This window comes from Triticum dicoccoides, chromosome 5A, assembly GCF_002162155.2.
Source record: "Triticum dicoccoides isolate Atlit2015 ecotype Zavitan chromosome 5A, WEW_v2.0, whole genome shotgun sequence".
Classification (NCBI taxonomy): Eukaryota; Viridiplantae; Streptophyta; class Magnoliopsida; order Poales; family Poaceae; genus Triticum; species Triticum dicoccoides.
The window spans coordinates 407,947,022-407,952,106 of NC_041388.1; positions in this window are offsets into that span (position 1 = coordinate 407,947,022).

Genomic DNA, 5,085 nt, shown 5'->3' on the forward strand with positions numbered 1-5,085 from the left:
TCCGGCTCACCTCCGGTCGGCTCCTCTGGCGCCGCTGACGACTGACCGCCTTGGCCCGCTCCGGTTGGCGCTGCTGGTGGCGCTCTCCCCGCCAAGGCCACGGGGTCCTCCCCCCTCTCCAACAACGGCGGGTCTTGGACGATCTCCTCCACCAAGGGCAATGGGGTGTCAGGGGCTACGGGTCGGAGAGGAATGGCGAGCAGCGGAGGCTGGCTGCGCGAGCTTTCCGCCTCCGTCTCCGCGGTAGCCGCCCCCGTCTGGGCCTTGGCTGCCGCGTCGGCCTGCTCCCTCGCCGCCTGGGCGGCCGCTTTCTCCGCCGCCTCATGCTCCTCCCGCGCTTCGCGGGCGTTCCGCTCTGTGGCCTCCCTGAGATCGGCGCGGGGGTCCACGCGGCGGGAGCTCGAAGACCCTCCAGTCGGCCCCACGACGGAGCCGCCCGGGCCCCGCTCAAGGGAAAGCGGTGCCCTGTCCAGCAAGCGAGGGAAAGTTAAGAAGAATGTTCGAAAAGAAAGAGAATGATGACGAGAATACGACAAGGCAATTGAAGACTTACGCCGAGACCGCCTGGGGCTGCTTCACCGCCTTGCGGAAGCGGGCCGCCTTCGCGGCCGCCTCGTCTCGCTTTGTCGCCGCGGTGGAGGGCTTGGACTTCTTCGGCCGACTACCAAAGAGGCCTAGGGCGGCCCGGCGCTTCTGCGCGCCACCGGAAGCCGGCGCGACAGACGAACCCGCGCCCTGTTGGTCGGCCGCCGGCTGGCGACGCGGGGCGACTTCGGCTTCGAAATCGTCCGGCCAGTCCTCGAAGCTCGCGGTGAACCTTGAGCCTCCGGGCTCGGCGCTGTCCCCCACGACGGCGTCTTCCATGGCGGCCGCCCCCAAGTCTGGGTCGTCAACGTCATCCACCGTGCGGTCGGGGGAGTATTGGCGTTCAATCCCTGCCGCCCCGGCCGGCGGCGCAAGAAGAGGGTTCTGCTCAAAAGAACCGACTGGTCAGAGGCCAGCCGTCATGAAGCCGGCTGACGACAAAAAGCAGATAAAGAGAGAAACTTACCACGGGCGGGGGATTGGCGCGAGAATACGGCGCCTTGCCGTATTGCCAGTCCCCGGCGAGCTTGCAGTTGGCGATGTAATTGACCATGAGCGCCACCTCCGCGTGGGGCATTTCCCATGTGCTCAGCCGGCTTGGGTCGAAGCGGCCGCTCATCTGACACATCATATGGGGCCGGCTTTGGAGAGGGAGAATCCGGCGCTCCACGAAGGCGGCCACCAAGTCAGCCCCTCGCAGGCCTTCCGACTGAATCATCACCCGAAGTCGGGAGATGGCGGTGTTCCCGGCCGGAGACAGTGACCGGGACCGGAAACTCCACGAGGGCTGCCTCCCAGCCGGCGGGCCGGCTACGTAAGCCGGCAGGTTGATGTAGTCTCCTTGCTCCGCGATGTTCTTCACGTAGAAGTACGATTTTTGCCAGACCTTCACCGACTGGATTAGGGGGATGGACGGGAACAGATTGTTCTCGCTCGCCCTCCTCATGGCGATGAAGGCTCCGCAGGGGGCGGGCACGCCGGCGACGGCCGTGCCGAGCTTGCTCTGGAAGAACTCTCCCTAGAGCTCCAGCGTGGGGAGCAGCCCCAAGAAGCCTTCGCAGAGGGAGACGAAGGCCGACAGCAGCATCACCGCATTGGGCGTAAGGTGATGCGGCTGGAGGTTGTAGAACTCCAGGAAAGAGCGCAGAAACCCGCTCGCCGGAAGGCCGAAGCGCAGGCAGTGCGAGCGGAAGACGACCCGCTCGCCCTCCTCCGGCGCCGGCGAGATCTCCTTCGCGGGCGCCAGGCGAACCTGTACGCGGTCGGCGCCGGGCAGGCGCCGGGTCTGGCGAATGAACTCCACGTGGTCTTCATGGACGTTCGAGCCGTCCCACGAGCTTGACAATGCCATGGGAGCAAGGCGGTGTAGAGACGCGACGGCGCTGAGACGGGAAGCTGCGACGGCAGCGAGAGGAAGAAGACGAGGGTTAGGAGGGGCGGAGCGGGAGGGAGCGTGCGGACCTCTATCGCTCTCCCTCCTCCCCTACTTATAGGCTCACGTGGCGGAGCCAAGGAGGCGCGGCGTGGGGAAGCATGGGGATCGATCGTGCCCACTTCCCACGTCCCGCGATTATCGAGCCTTAACGGCGAAACAAAACTGCCTCGAGAAGGCGAGCGGCCCCTGTGGGCCATGGAAGATCTGCGCCCGGACCAAGGCTCACGAGTGGCGGGCCCGGGCCTGCGGCCGCGTCCCGTCGCGCACGTGCGCTCGCAGGATCTCGTCGCCACGACGCCGCGGGAGGGCCCGTAATCGGCATGCGGGTTGCCCCCCCTCCTCTCGCCTACAAGACGCGGGGCTCTCCGAAGTCAGTGTACATCCGCTAAGCCGGCTCTTCAGGATGGGAAGCTGACCAAGCTTCTCGTCCCCCTGCTCACCTCGGAGCTCGATCAGCTTCGGGGACTACTGTCGGAGTAAATAGCCATGGGTAGCCTAGCCGGCTTCCCCTGGCCCTTCTGAAAAAGTTACGAGCCCGCCCGGCTCTCAAGAATCCAAGACATGGGGCCGCCTTCCCCTAGCTGGCTGCAACCCAGGCCGGCTTTCGGAAGGCGGTCCTACTTTAGCCCTCACGAGAAGGCCGACTCCAAGAAGCCGGCCATGAGAAGGCTGACTCCAAGAAGCCGGCTCCCCACGAAGCGGTCAAGACCGTACCCACAAAGTTTGCACCCACCTAACGGCGGTGCGAGGGGGCGTGGCTACAGTAAAGCCTGCCACCCCCGAATCCGGAGCACGCTTGGCCTGGCGCGCCGTACGGGCTAGGCACGACCCGCCCGGTGCAGCACTGTTGCCATGTTGACCCTGACATCACCCACGACGGGCCGCCAGCGTGGCCCACAGACAGTGGGCCCCTTTGAGCAGAGAGATGCCCGAGGGCGGCCATGCTTCCAACTAGTCGGCCCAAGACAGAGCCGGCTCCCCGCAGCCGGCTTGCCGCCTTCCTCGAAGAGGACGCCCCATTATGGAGACAAGACGTGGTAAGGCCACAGCGATCGCCTGACAGGCGGCGGGACTGTAGCCGCACTTACCGCGATGAAGCTCACGTCAACAAGATGGAGCCATAGTAACCAGCCGCCAACCAGGCCCTGGACAGTGGGGCCTGCCTGTCGATCAAGGGGCCGGCAGCCGGCGGGACCCACCAGTCGGCGGGCCCCAGCAGCCGGCGCAGAAGCCGGCGAGCGCAGTCACAGACGGCTGGGCCCCGTGCCCAGTCGGATTACCATTGTACCCCCCGGGGGGTAGGCCTATATAAACCCCCCGGAGCACCCATGCAAAGGGTTCGTCCCCCCGCTAGTTCTAGACACCATACAGGGAGTTGAAGCGGGCGAGCCGTGCCCTTCTTCCTCCTCCCCCCAAACAGCTCAAGGAGCGTTGTGTAGCTACTTGATTCATCTAGTGAGCATGCGGAGACCTCGCAGAGCAGCAGTAGGGGTGTTATCTCCATGGAGAGCCCCGAAGCTGGGTAAGATCCGTCGGCGTGCATGTCTTCGCCTTATCCCGTTTCCAGGCACTGGCGATGTCTTACTGGCTCCCACAATGATAAGCCACCCGTTGGCATATGTCGCACCTACCACCCGACAAACTCGTAACTGCAATATTCTCCTCCATGATCAGATCACAGAAACTTTATTTTCTTGTTACGATGATTTTCAACTTCACTCTGAAATTCTTTGAACTTTTCAAATGTTTCAGACTTATGCTTCATTAAGTAGATATACCCATATCTGCTTAAATCATCTGTGAAGGTGAGAAAATAACGATATCCGCCACGAGCCTCAACATTCATCAGACCACATACATCTGTATGTATGATTTCCAACAAATCTATTGCTCTCTCCATTGTACCGGAGAACGGTGTTTTAGTCATCTTGCCCATAAGGCACGGTTCGCATGTACCAAGTGATTCGTAATCAAGAGGTTCCAAAAGTCCATCGGTATGGAGTTTCTTCATGCGCTTTACACCGATATGACCTAAATGGCAGTGCCACAAATAAGTTGCACTATCATCATCAACTCTGCACATTTTGGCTTCAACATTATGAATATGTGTGTTACTACTATCGAGATTCATCAAAAATAGACCACTCTTCAAAGGTGCATGACCATAAAAGATATTACTCATATAAATAGAACAACCATTATTCTCTGATTTAAATGAATAACCGTCTCGCATTAAACAAGATCCAGATATAATGTTCATGCTCAACGCTGGCACCAAATAACAATTATTTAGGTCTAATACTAATCCCGAAGGTAGATGTAGAGGTAGCGTGCCGACCGCGATCACATCGACTTTAGAACCATTTCCCACGCGCATCGTCACCTCGTCCTTTGCCAGTGTTCGCTTAATCCGTAGTACCTGTTTGGAGTTGCAAATATTAGCAATAGAACCAGTATCAAATACCCAGGTGCTACTGCAAGCTCTAGTAAGGTACACATCAATAACATGTATAACACATATACCTTTGTTCACCTTGCCATCCTTCTTATCCACCAAATACTTGGGGCAGTTTCGCTTCCAGTGACCAGTCTGCTTGCAGTAGAAGCACTCAGTTTCAGGCTTAGGTCCAGGTATGGGTTTCTTCTCCTGATCAGCAACTTGCTTGTTTTTCTTCTTGAAGTTCCCCTTCTTCTTCCCTTTGCCCTTTTTCTTGAAACCAGTGGTCTTGTTGACCATCAACACTTGATGCTCCTTCTTGATTTCTACCTCCACAACTTTCAGCATTGCGAAGAGCTCGGGAATAGTCTTATTCATCCCTTGCATATTATAGTTCATCACAAAGCTCTTGTAGCTTGGTGGCAGTGATTGGAGAATTCTGTCAATGACGCAATCATCTGGAAGATTAACTCCCATCTGAATCAAGTGATTATTATACCCAGACATTTTGAGTATATGCTCACTGACAGAACTGTTCTCCTCCATCTTGCAACTATAGAACTTATTGGAGACTTCATATCTCTCAATCCGGGCATTTGCTTGAAATATTAACTTCAACTCCTGGAAC